At 49.7% G+C, this 14,306-nt stretch overlaps 1 protein-coding gene across 3 annotated transcripts in view; it reads right to left on the minus strand.

Moving 5' to 3' along the window:
• Positions 1-14,306, minus strand: part of MYDGF (myeloid derived growth factor) — a 466,921-nt gene that overhangs the window by 77,376 nt on the left and 375,239 nt on the right. The window contains exons 5-6 of one of the 3 annotated variants that reach the window (XR_011020489.1): positions 353-421; positions 71-156 (exon numbers count right to left, since the gene is read on the minus strand). The exons of the other annotated variants lie outside the window; for them this stretch is intronic. The gene's annotated coding sequence lies outside the window, so the exon portion shown is untranslated. The remainder of the gene's footprint in view (positions 1-70; positions 157-352; positions 422-14,306) is intronic. 3 annotated transcript variants of the gene reach the window in all.

Consider the following 14,306-nt stretch of genomic DNA (forward strand, 5'->3'; position numbering starts at 1 on the left):
AAAATGTGTTCAAACTTTGCCCTTTGCTGAAGTCTGCCCCCCCCCCCCCCCCCAAAACACACATACTTACACACAGAAGATCAGCCAGGAAGACCCGTCCAAAGCACTGCAGGTAGCCCTCTGTCTCACTCTCAGCATCTGCTGTGTTGAAGAGCCCTGAAAATAGGAAGAATATGTTCAAACTTTGCTGCGCCCGCTGCGCCCCCTCCCCCCCCCCCCACACACACCAGTTATAGGGCCCTATTGCAATGCATCTGCCTAATTTACAAAAAAACACTCCACACCCTCTGCCAGGCGAGAATACTAACAACCCCCCCAAACACACACAATACATAATACCACACATACTTACACAAGATCAACCAGGAAGCACCGTCCACACACAGCCCTTTGCCTCCCTCTCAGCAGCTGTTGAAGAGCCCTAGGAAATGAATAGGTACAATAGTTTGAACACCAATTTAAAGTAAACATAACACTAAGGGAACAAAGGGGATTTTTATTTATAAATCCTGCCAGTCCTCTGCAGGCCGTGAGCTCCCTCGATGTCCCCCTGGTCCGATCCACTGCACTGCGTGAGCTGTACAGGGCTGTGCGCCTCCTTGATCATGCTCCTGCGGCCGGCCTAGGGAGCACAATCAGGTGCGTAGTACTCCACAACTGAAACGGGGTTCGCAGTGGAACAATGGAGGGGACCCAAAAGACATTTAGGTAGCTGACAAACTACAGGGGCTGGAAGAAGTCCCAGGTAAGAAAAAAATCCTTTTGTTCCCTTCGTCTCAGAAACACACGAAAAAAACAAGAAAAAAAAAAAAAAACCATATCACGCACACACGCACACCCCCCTTCTGAGACCCCGTGGCCTGCAGCGGCAACCAGGGTTGCCAATCTAATTTCATATTTTTCCGGGAAAAAATGGTCAAAAAAACATGGACACCACGCGAGGAGAAGCCACATTTCCCCAGTAAACATTATTTGGGTAGCACATTTATATCCGCACTTTTCTCCTGGCGGACTCAAAGCACCAGAGCTGCAGCCACTAAGACACGCTCTATAGGCAGTAGCAGTATTAGGGAATCTTGCCCAAGGTCTCCTTCTGAATTAGGTGCTGGCTTACTGAACTGGCAGAGCTTAGATTTGTACCCAGGTCTCATGTGTCAGAGGCAGAGCCCTTAACCATTACGCTATCCAGCCGCCAGCCAAGCCGAGCTTTAACACACACACACCCCCAATCACTGCAAGCGCAAAAAAAAAAAAAATATGATTCACTGCACCTGCTGATGTTTAAGGACATCTGTAATATTAAAAAGGTTTAACTTACCTGGTGCTTCTACCGGCCCCTTGCAGGCGTCCTGTTCCCACGCCAAGACGATTCTTCAGTCCATTGCCATGCCTCACTTTCATTTTCCTGGTCGGCACCCTCTGCGCGGCTCTGAGCGGTGGTGTCCTGCGCTGAATGAAAGTGAGGCACGGCGGGGAACCGGAGGATTGCTTTATCCTGTCGCGGGCACAGGACGCCTGCAAGGGGCCGGTAGATTCCCCAGGAAAGTTTTTTTACAGGTGTCCTCTAAAAACAGGCCCCTATAGTGGTGCCAGAACTGCCCCCCCTTTGTGAAGCCCCAACTCACCCTCATGCTACCCCCCTCCCCCACACACAGCCAGAATGCAGATATAATCCCCCCCCTACCAAGAAAACAGGGACCCTCACCTCATGCTCCCCCTCCCCCACACACAGCCAGAATGCAGATATAACCCCCCCCCCCCCAAAGAAAACAGCAACCCACACCCTCATGCTATCTCCCTCCCCTCCCCCACACACAGCCAGCCAGAATGCAGATATAACCCCCCCTCCCCCTCAAAGAAAACAGCGACCCTCAGTCACCTCATGCTCCTGCTCCCCCCTCCCCCACACACAGCCAGCCAGAATGCAGATGATATAACCCCCCTCCCCCCCCCCCAAAGAAAGCAGCGACCCTCAGTCACCTCATGCTCCCCCCTCCCCCACACACAGCCAGCCAGAATGCAGATATAACCCCCCTTTCCCCCCCCCCAAAGAAAACAGCGATCCTCAGTCACCTCATGCTCCCCCCTCCCCCACACACAGCCAGCTAGAATGCAGATATAACCCCCCCCCCCCAAAGAAAACAGCAACCCTCACCTCATGCTCCCCCCTCCCCCACACACAGCCAGCCAGAATGCAGATATAACCCCCCCTCCCCCCCCCCCAAAGAAAACAGCGACCCTCAGTCACCTCATGCTCCCCCCTCCCCCACACACAGCCAGCCAGAATGCAGATATAACCCCCCCTCCCCCCCCCAAAAGAAAACAGCAACCCTCACCTCATGCTCCCCCCTCCCCCACACACAGCCAGCCAGAATGCAGATATAACCCCCCTCCCCCCCCCCCAAAGAAAACAGCAACCCTCACCTCATGCTCCTGCTCTGCTCCGAGTCCCCTCTCCCCTTATTGATAAAAAAAAACACAATGTGTCACTCGCTCTCACTTACAAGTCCGGTCCGGCTGCTGTGCTGTCTCTCTTCTCCAAAGGCCCCCTCTGTCCTCCACACAGATCCGCTGGTCTGACCACTGCAGCACAGCACACACACAGACACTGAGTCTGTCTGTGTGAGAGCTCTCTCTCGCTGAGCTCGCTGGCTGCTGGTGGCAGAGAAAGGCTGCAGGCTGGCTGGAGGTCCCACAATGGTGTCTTCTTCCTCTGTCCTCCGGCTCCGAGAGAAGGCACCTCCCCTTACTTGTCCCAGCCTGCACTGCAGAGACACGCAGACAGGCGGGACAACTGGATTGGACAAAAGTGCCATGTGATCCTCCTCCCCCTATCCAGGAAGTGAAACGTGGTCCTCTCAGGAATCAGGATCTTCTTAGCCTCTTCCTGTAAGGTCCTAGTGCCCGCAGCCCGCCGCACCAACACAGAAACAATGGCGGCGGCGGCGGGCCCGTTCCAAGCAAAAGGCTTTCCTTCTTCAGGCAGCCGGGCCCCTCACTTGCTAGGGGCCCCTCGGCGGGCCCCGGGCCCGTTCTAACTGGTGACAGCCTTGCTAGGGGCCCCGCGGTGGGCCCCGGGCCCATTCTAAGTGGTGACAGCCTTTCCTCCTCCGGGCCCCTGACTTGCTAGGGGCCCCCCTGCAACTGCAGGGGCTGCAGGGTCTATTCCTACGCCCCTGGTTAATACCCCATCTGTCAAAAGTTGTGCATCTATGGTGTGGTTGGGTATAGTATGCATGAAAGCGTATGAGGTCAGCTGACTTGTAGTATACACATCCGTGTATGGTTTTATGAGGGGATAGGGGTTTTTTATGTGGTCACCTGTGATGATTTTTCAATAAAATTTTGGTATTCCTTTTTGAAGACATCTCCTGTAAGTTTTTTTTCTATTGACATACAGCAATAAGACAATACAGGAATAAGTGCAAACCAGATCACACAACACAGTATGAATACAAGGTAATGCTTAGTCAATCACTGGATAGGTTGCTCCAATCAGTCAAGTCCGCACCATCAAGTAGTACTTTAGCTCTTTTATTGGTAAAGAATCAGCATAACAAGCATCTTCAGCTTAAGATGCTTGTTATGCTGATTCTTTACCAATAAAAGAGCTAAAGTACTACTTGATGGTGCGGACTTGACTGATTGGAGCAGACGGTGGAAGTGTCTGAGTGTGCAGAGGCACTGCAAGTTCCAGCACATCGCCTATTTCCCTCCGTGGGTGCTTGCTACACACTGCTTTATTGTCAATCACTGGATAGGAGCATGGAGATTAGGCAAGTCGAGTTTACGCAAGAGTTCACTCCGATCCATAAGATGGGTGTACAGTAATGGAGGCGTATGAACAGGTCGGAGACACAAGGAGGAGGACCCTGCCGAGGGTTAAATTCTAGAGGGAGAGGTAGGGACACGAAAGGTAGAGGACCAGAGAGTTCAGCTGTGGGTTTAGAGCACCAGTAAGGGGGGGGTAGGCCAGAGTGAAAAGGTGCCTTTTGTGGGCCTTCTTAAAGGTGTTGAAGGAGGGGGCAACCCTAATGTTAAAGGTAGGGAGTTCCATAGTGTTGGAGCAGCTCTTGAGAAGTCCTGGAGGCAGTCCATGGGACTGGGAGATGTGGGGGCAGTTAGGCAAAGTTCATTGGAGGAGCGGAGTGAGCAGCTAGGTGTGTACCTCGGAGTAAGATCAGAAATGTAGGTTGGGCAGGTTTTGTGGACAGATTTTTAGGCAAGACACAGTATCTTGAATCTGATTCTGGACTGGATAGGAAGTCAGTGAAGGGATTCACAGAGGGGAGCTGCCGTGGTGGAGCAATGCAAGGAGTGGATAATTCTGGCTGCTGCATTCATGACGGACTTGAGCAGGGGTACTACAGTGGCTTGCGTGAAGTTTGAGGGGAAGGTGCTGGATGAGAGGGAGAGGTTAAACAGGGCAGCAAGGACTGGGGCCAAAGGCAGGAGGGAGGACAGAGTAAGTCAGAAGAGATGGGGTCAAGGGGAGAGGTAGTGGTATAGAAAGTCTGCAGTAGGTGGTTGACGTCCTTAGTGCTAGTAGGAGTGAAGGAGATGAGGGGAGGTTAGGGTAGAGGAGGAGCTGGATGGGAGGGGGTGGGAGGTGAGGATTGAAGGCTGGGTATTTCCTGACGGATGGAGACAATTTTGTTGGTGAAGTGGGTGGCTAAATCCATGGCAGAGAGGGAAGAAACAAATGGTGGGGGTGGGGGGTTTAGCAGGGAGTTGAAAGTGGCAAAGAGACCCTGGGGAGTTGGAAGCTCTGATGAGCTTGGTGAAGTATTCCAGCTTTGCCTCAGCAAGGGCAGTGTGGAAATGCAGCAGATAAGCCTTGTACTGTACCATACGATGAGAGGGTTTGACGATACTGAGCTTCAGCAAGATTAGAACAGGTTTAGGTGGGGAGAGAGGAGGAAAGGGCATGGAGGGGGTCGGCTAGGACACTAGGGTAGAGCTGACATAGGTCTTGCTGTTATGGACCAGGAGAGGGGTGGGTGGTTTGGAAGTGCCTTCTGTGAGGAGTTTGAAGGTGAGAAGATGGTGGTGTGAGGGCAGGAAGGGTGCAATGTCAAGGTCTGTAATGGTGGTGGAGTAAGTGAGTATAAGATCGAAGGTGTGACCTGCAGAGTGGGTGGGGTTGTTGGTGCCTTGTACAAGGGAGCTGCCTATGGTGAGAAGTCGGGTCATGACTGAGTTGTTGGGTTCATCGATGGGAATGTTGAAATACCCAAGGATGACGGTGGGGAGGTTAGAGGAGAGGATGTGTGGGAGCCAAGTATACAAGGTTGTCGAGAAAGTGTGGTGTGGAGCTCGATGGAGGGCGTTATAAGACTGCAACAATGGCTGGGAGGGTATGGTAGAGGCGGATAGTGTGTGCCTCGAATTATGTAAAATGTAGGGAGGGAGGTGGGGTGAGGACACGGAGGGTGCAGGATAGGGAGATGAGCAGACCCACCCCTCCCCCGGTCCTGTTATCTGGTCTGGGGACGTGACTGAGGTGAAGCCCCCCATAGGAGAGAGCAGCCTCAGCGGCAGTCAGAGTGGGTGAGCCATGTCTCAGTGAGTGTGAGGATAGTGAGGGTTTTGGAGAGGAAGAGGTCGTGGACCGGTGTAGAATTATTGTGGACAGATCTGGCACTCAAGGGACCGCAGGGTAGGGAAAGCGTGTGTTTGTGGGTGGGATGCATGGATGGAAATGAGGTTGGGGTGAGGATGGATGTTGAGGTTATTTGTGGATAGAGGGCTGTGGGGTGTGTGAAGTAAGTGAGCAGGGGATGCATGTCTGGCAGCAGGCTGTGGCCCAGGGTTAGGCGATATATCACTAGCTGCAAGTAAGAGGAGGAAGGAGAAAGTGAGCAATACTGAGCGCGCCCAGACTGGTGCTGCTGCTCTCTAAGGCTGCTCCAGACATTACATCTCATTTCTGCTACTTTAAACCTCTTAATGGAAAGACTAGATCGAAATTTCAGTGGATTCTAATGCATCACTTCTCCAGCAACACCTATAACCTTTCAGAACACCTGGATTACTTGGGATGGCAAAGATTTAAGCTGGATTGGATCTTCCTTGGAATCACCCACTGCTGTACACTGCACACCTTCCTTGAAATTGACCTGAGACTTTAAAGACTTTCGGCCTCTTTGTGCCCGCCCTCTCCCATCCTGTGAGTAACTTTCATTGATTACCTACAGCATCTATGCTCAATAGACTATATTTTTCTACATATGTTATATATAACATCTTCAAACTCCTAAACAAAGGACTGTGTTTTCAAATCCATGCTGTCCATCCATACATATCTGTGTAAGGACAATTTAATCTACACAGGCACTTTGATCTCTGCAGGATACCAGCTGCAGCTGAGAAAGTTCACACCTTGACTCGAAATAGGGCCTTTCTCAGCAGGAGCCCTGAGCTGTCTCTTGTCCATTCTAATGTGTAAACATCAATATTCAGCACAGACACTTCTCGCTGTATACCAACCAAGAAATATTTATCCAATTGACAAATCAACAATAATTCTACTTAAGTCTGTTGGAATCTTCAGAAAGACAAAAAGAGGATCCAGAGGACGTGGGAAAAGACGTTCTTCACTGCAGAACCAAAATAACTGTGACAAAATCTACAGAGTACACCCAGGCAACAACCATAATAGCTCCAGCACAATCCAGCAGAGATGACAGCCACACATCTGGAGACTGTTCTGTCCTGGAGTCCTCAATCTCAGACCCTAGTTCCCAGGGTAGCCCCATCAAGGCTGTCCTCTGTAACGTCAGATCAATAAACAACAAAACAGCAATCATACATGATCTAATAGAGTCTTCTGATCTGGCCTGCCTGACTGAAACCTGGCTTTCTGAACCAGTTGGCCCCACCCTGGAGGCCGCCGTGCCAACAAACTATTCCGTGATATACTGCAACAGGAAAGAACGCAGGGGTGGAGGGGTTGCACTTTGCTTTAGATCAGCTTTGCAAATCAGACCACTTACTGTAGGACCTACCAATTTGTTTGAATGCTTGGGGGTGCAACTTTCAGCTGAGAAAAACATTAACATATTGCTGATCTACCGCCCACCAGAAAAGGACTCGGACTTCCTTAAGGAACTTGTAGATCTCCTATGCAACCTAACACTGGAACACCCCAGATGGATTGTTCTTGGAGATTTCAATACATGGGTGGATAACTCCTCTTTACAATTTGGAATAGAACTACCTCGTGCCTTATATGAACTGGGATTCTTCCAATCAATCAGCTCTGCTACTCACAGGAAAGGTCACACTCTGGACCTTATATTCCATACTGGGCTGTCAATAGCCAATGTGGAAATGAATCCTGTTGCCTGGTCAGACCATCACACTATCCACTTCTCCCTCTCAATACCAGCTGTCAAACACCAGTTCAAGAATCAAAAAAAATATCGCCGCTTAAAAGGGTTAACACCTCAACATATCCGAGATAACCTTAGCTTTGATGAATTGACTGACTCCAGCTTGGACCCTGATACTCTGGTGTTTAAATACAACAAATGTGTGCCCTCCACCTTTGAGACCATTGCTCCTCTGTGCACCAAATATCTTACTCCACACCATCATGCACAGTGGTTTGATAACGCTATAAAAGAGCTGTAAAGACGAGGCCGAAAACTTGAGAGACTGTGGCGCAAATCTCAGTCCCCAGAAGACAAACATGCCTTAATCCTCCACTTGAAGAACTACCAAAAGATAATCACGAGAAAAAAATCATCCTATCACAAGAGATTGCAAATGCAGTTAACAAACCAGCTCAACTGTTCCGCACAGTGGAAAAACTCTGCAACCCGGCATGTCAAAAACGTAATATCGAGTCTTCAAAGGACCTCTGTGACCAATTTGCCCATTTCTTCACAGACAAAGTCTCCGCTATAAGGTCCGCCATCCAACTTACAGCATCTGAGCCTAATATAGCGCCGAAGACCATTAGCAGAGACAACGTAACACCTTTGTCAAACTTCAAAGAAATTAATGAAGTCGTCACATCAAGCATCCTCCTTCACCTCCGCCCAACTACCTGTGACCTGGATCCTGGCCCAACACAGTTCATGTTGAACTGCCCCGACCTGTTTGTACTGGTATTCCCCAAAATTGTTAACTGTTCCTTACAATCAGGGATATTTCCTGCTTTACTGAAGGAAGCAATCATCAGGCCTCTCCTCAAAACACCCTCCCTGGACCCAGATGCAATGACCAGCTACAGACCTGTCTCTAACCTTCCCTTTCTGGGTAAGCTAATTGAAAAAGTTGTATACCTCCAGCTAGAAGTCAAAATCCTACAAAACAACAGTTATGCCCCATTCCAGTCTGGCTTCAGGAAACACCACAGCACTGAAACTGCCCTCATCCAAATATGCAACCACCTGCTCATGGCAAGAGACAGAGGAGAGTGCTCGATCCTCATACTACTAGACCTTTCTGCAGCCTTTGATACAGTTAACCATGACATTTTGATAAACAGGCTACAGGAATACTGCGGGCTGCGGCATTGATGGCATAGTTCTTCAGTGGTTCCAATCCTTCTTGAGTGGCAGAACCCACAAAGTGTCTATGGGACCCTTCCTGTCCACCCCTGTACCACTTAAGTATGGGGTGCCCCAGGGCTCAATCCTCTCTCCCCTGCTTTTCACGATTTACATGTTACCGCTTGGAGAACTAATCCAAAAACATGGCCTGACATACCACTGCTATGCGGACGACACCCAACTATATCTTTCCTTCAAGCCTGGTGTGACAGACCAAACTCTAACTATAAACGCCTGCTTACGTGAACTACAACAATGGATGAATGACAACTGGCTGAAACTAAATGCAGACAAAACTAAAGTCCTTCTGATTGGAGGGCAGAGCATGATAACAAAACCACTTAACTTGCAGTCTTCACCACTGGGAATAGGAGGCACGGATCTACGCAGCTCTGATCATGTGCGTAGCCTGGAAGTTCTAATTGATGGGGATTTAAAAACTTTAGAACTCAAATCTCTGCTGTGGTGAAATCATCCTATTTTCACCTGAAGCACATTGCAAAAATCAAGCACCTCATCCCCCCAGAAGATCTGCCAACCTTAGTCCATGCCTTCATCACATCTCGACTGGACTACTGTAATGCTCTCTACACTGGCCTTCCAAAAAAGGTCTTGTACCGCCTACAGCTGATACAGAATACTGCTGCCAGACTGCTAACCAACCAACCCTGTCACTGCCACATAACGACAGTCCTACACTCCCTTCACTGGCTACCTATAGAATGGAGGGTCCTATTCAAGATCAGCCTACTGACATTTAAATCCCTGAATAATCTGGGCCCTGGATACATGAAAGATATGTTGCAGCTGCGTAGCAATCCCCGCATTCTCAGATCCACAGGTTATAATAATCTAGTCATACCCAGAGTCCACTTGGAAACTTTTGGTCCCAGAGCCTTTTGTCATGCTGCCCCTACGTTTTGGAACTCCTTACCTCAACAGATCAGGACAGCTCCATCCCTGGACGTGTTTCAATCCAGACTGAAAACCCACCTGTTCAGTTTGGCATTTTCAGAAATATAACTTTTGTTGTGTGAATACTTCATCCTACTACCAATTACTGAATCTGAGAGAGCCTAAGCGCTTTGAGTCCTATGGGAGAAAAGCGCTATAGAAATGTTATTGTATTGTATAAATGGGAATAGAATTTAAATGTTTGGTAGTTTTTTGAGCTGCTTGAGCTGCTTGTGGGGGGGGGGGGAGGGGGAGAGAGAGATTTCAGGAGAGCTAACAGTTCATGAGAAGCTGAGCAAGGTGAGGAAAACAGAGCAGGTGAAATGAATATGGAGCTCGGTACTTTGGGAGGGTCCATGAAGCAATGCTGCTTATGGATGTTTGCAGACAGGCAGAAGTGGAGTACATGGAGTAAACTTGGTATGATTATAACCAGAAAATTTCCAAGCACTAAACATTTTGTAACAATGCAACAAGGTTCATAGACAGGAAACTGCCAGGAGTACCACGGTCCTCAGATTTTCTAGTGGGAAGTGTTTCACCACAATATCAGTCATACAGCGCCCCCTGATGGTCTGTTTGTGAAAAGGAATATATTTCTCATGTAAAAGGGGGTATCAGTTACTGATTGGGATAAAGGTCAATTCTTGGTCGGAGTTTCTCTTTAAGGCATTGCAAGAGAACAAATTACAATACGAGCTGCGGATAGGGGTGGTAGTTTTAAATCCGAGTTACTATAGGCAGGAGATTGTACAACAGCTATCTCAGTAAGATGTTTATGCTAGTGTAACAGCAGGTTAGTGTGGTAAGGTAACGCAGACACACAAAAGTTCACCAGGACAGTAATGCTTTAATATGGAACGGAAAGTGAAAGTGAAACAGTTTCACTGCACCGATGTGTATATCTGTGCAATGATAGAAATAACAGTGCAATATGGCAAATACTTGAAAATAACCTCTAGGTGCAATTAGTTTTGCTAGAGAAGCTAAAGCAACAAAAGTAAGCTGAAAAATGCTGACTCGCTAATACTCTGTGCTAGATTAACAAAACACAGATCTACTCCTAAATCTGGGCAGTTCAAGAGTGAAGATGAATCTCCCAGGTACTTGCGTTTGTGATACAGTCACTGGGGCAGCAGACTCTGGGCTTTCTGCTTTCTCCATGAGGCACACAGCTTCCACATATTTCTCTGAAGCTCTGGAAGTTTCCAGGCAGGCCTGTTGTCTGGAGTTCCACCCCACTTTGTAGAGAGCACTTGGATGATCTGCCAAGCAGGAATCAGGAGTTGAGGTCTGCAGTAATGCTGCCCCCTGTCTTGTCCAGAAGCCGAGAGCACGCTTCTTAGCTGGGAAATGCAGCCTGGCTGGAGGAGTGTAACATGCCTCAACTCCCACTCTCTCATCAGCCTGTGCACTTCTGGACACAAGGGGGTGGGAAAAGGAAGCTTTTATCTGCTCAGGAGTTGTTCCCACCCCTCTCTGCTTTCTTAAGGGAGCCTGACCCCTTCATCTTAAAGGGACACTTAAGTAAAAAAAAAAAAGAGTTTTACTCACCTGGGGCTTCCAATAGCCCCCTGCAGCTGTCCGGTGCCCTCGCCGTCTCCCTCCGATCCTCCTGGCCCCGCCGGCAGCCACTTCCTGTTTCGGTGATAGGAGCTGACAGGCTGGGGATGCGAGTGATTCTTCGCGTTCCTGGCCACAATAGCGCCATCTATGCTGCTATAGCATATATCAAATACCATATAGCAGCATAGAGGGTGCTAATGTGTCTGGGAACGCGAAGAATCACTCGCATCCCCAGCCTGTCAGCTCCTGTCACCGAAACAGGAAGTGGCTGCCGGCGGGGCCAGGAGGATCGGAGGGAGACGGCGAGGGCACCGGAGAGCTGCAGGGGGCTATTGGAAGCCCTAGGTGAGTAAAACTCCTTTTTTTTGTTTGACTTAAGTGTCTCTTTAAGGGGGTACCTTCCAGAGTACAAGCTTTTCTCCATTCTGGAATCACTCTGCTATAGACTGGTGCTGCTGCTCTCTAAGGCTGCTCCAGACATTACATCTCATTTCTGCTACTTTAAACCTCTTAATGGAAAGACTGGACCGAAATTTCAGTGGATTCTAATGTAGCACTTCTCCAGCAACACCTATAACCTTTCAGAACACCTGGATTACTTGGGATGGCAAAGATTTAAGCTGGATTGGATCTTCCTTGGTATCACACACGGCTGAACACTGCACACCTTCCTTGGAATTGACCTGAGACCTTAAAGACTCTCTGCCTCTTTGTGCCCGCCCTCTCCCATCCTGTGAGTAACTTTCATCGATTATCTACAGCATCTATGCTCAATAGACTATATTTTTCTCAGTGGCGTCCCTACCATAGTGCGCAGGGGGGCGTGGTGCACCGGGTGACAGACACCCAGGGGGGTGTCACCACGACCCCCCATAGCAGCACAGCAGGAGGGTGAAAGCAGCGCTAGAAGGAGGGGCTGTGGAGGCAGAGGTGGGGAGGGGTCCCTCACCTGGGACCCCTCCTTCTGCCTCTCTCCCCCTCCATAGCTAACTGTCGGGCAGTGCAGGGGCGGCCGGAGGCGTGCTAAGAGTTACTCACCTCATTTCCGCGTTCCAAGCGTGGAGCCGGAGCGCAGAGTCATGTCGTCACAGGTCTGTCTTCAACGCCGCCCACTGTGCTTCCGCTAATTAGGAAGCACAGTGGGCGGCGTTGAAGACAGACCTGTGACGATATGACGCTGCGCTCCGGCTCCACGCTTGGAACGCGGAAATGAGGTGAGTAACTCTTAGCACGCCTCCGGCCGCCCCTGCACTGCCCGACAGTTAGCTATGGAGGGGGAGAGAGGCAGAAGGAGGGGTCCCAGGTGAGGGATGGGGGGGGGGATATTTCCCCCCTCCCCACCGCTGCCTCCACAGCCCCTCCTTCTAGCGCTGCTTTCACCATCCTGGGGGCAACTATACTAGCTATACTGGGGGCAACTATACTAGCTATACTTACTGGGGGCAGCTATACTGGCGGGGGGGCAACTATACTAGCTATACTTACTGGGGGCAACTATACTAGCTATACTTACTGGGGGCAACTATACTAGCTATACTGGCTGGGGGCAACTATACTGGCTGGGGGCAACTACTAGCTATACTGGCTGGGGAAACTATACTTACTGGGGGCAACTATACTAGCTATACTGGCTGGGGGCAACTATACTGGCTGGGGGCAACTACTAGCTATACTGGCTGGGGGAAACTATACTTACTGGGGGCAACTATACTGGCTGGGGGCAACTATACTAGCTATACTTACTGGGGGCAACTATACTAGCTATACTGGCTGGGGGCAACTACTAGCTATACTGGATGGGGGCAACTATACTTACTGGGGGCAACTATACTAGCTATACTGGCTGGGGGCAACTATACTGGCTGGGGGCAACTACTAGCTATACTGGCTGGGGGAAACTATACTTACTGGGGGCAACTATACTGGCTGGGGGCAACTATACTGGCTGGGGGCAACTATACTAGCTATACTGGCTGGGGGCAACTATACTAGCTATACTGGCTGAGGGCAACTATACTAGCTATACTTACTGGGGGCAACTATACTAGCTATACTGGCTGGGGGCAACTATATTGGCTGGGGGCAACTACTAGCTATACTGGCTGGGGGCAACTATACTAGCTATACTGGCTGGGGGAAACTATACTAGCTATACTGGCTGGGGGAAACTATACTAGCTATACTGGCTGGGGGAAACTATACTAGCTATACTGGCTAGGGGAAACTATACTAGTTATACTGGGGACCATTATACTACCTATACTGGGGCCCACTATACTAGCTATACTGGGGACCACTATACTACCTATACTGGGGGCCACTATACTAGCTGTACTGAGGACTACTATACTACCTACACTGGCTCCTGGCACTACCTAAACTAGGGGGCACCTCTCACTACCTAAGCTATCTAGGCCAGCCAGCCCAACATCACCACCAGCCAACCAGCCCAGAATCACTGGCAAAAAGGCCACAGCATCACCCCCAGTCAGGCCAGAATTTGCTTCAACCAGCCAGGCACAGCCACAGCATCACCGCCAGCCAGGCACAGCCACAGCATCACCGCCAGCCAGCCCAGCCACAGCATCACCGCCAGCCAGCCCAGCCACAGCATCACCGCCAGCCAGCCCAGCCACAGCATCACCGCCAGTCAGCCCAGCCACAGCATCACCGCCAGTCAGGCCACAGCATCACCGCCAGCGAGGCCACAGCATCACTGCCAGGCCTTTCAGTCCACACATCATCCCCAATCCAGCCAAAAACAGTATTGCCAGCCAGGCACAGCAGCCAGTAGAGGAGAATTCAGAAGCCAGGTGAGAGGTGTCTACCATATTAAGGGGGCATTCTGCCCATTAATGTGAAATACTGTCTGTTTATGTGCCTTATGACTGCTGAATTTGTCTTGTTAGTGGCCTCATGATTTCTGAATTTGTCTTGTTGGTGGCCTCATGATTGCTGAATTTGTCTTGTTGGTGGCCTCATGATTGCTGAATTTGTCTTGTTGGGGGCCTCGTGATTTGTTGGGTGCCTCAAGATTTCTGAATTTGACTTGTTGGGGGCCTCATGATTGCTGGATTTGTCTTGTTGGGGGCCTCATGATTGCTAACTGTGAGACTATGGGAAAAGCTGAATCATAATCATATGAGACAATAGCCTTAAACCTACTTTTTATCTTTTTAAAACAGAAAATTAAAACTGGGGGGAGGGGGTTTCTAAAACAATACA

This window comes from Hyperolius riggenbachi, chromosome 1, assembly GCF_040937935.1.
Source record: "Hyperolius riggenbachi isolate aHypRig1 chromosome 1, aHypRig1.pri, whole genome shotgun sequence".
NCBI lineage: Eukaryota > Metazoa > Chordata > Amphibia > Anura > Hyperoliidae > Hyperolius > Hyperolius riggenbachi.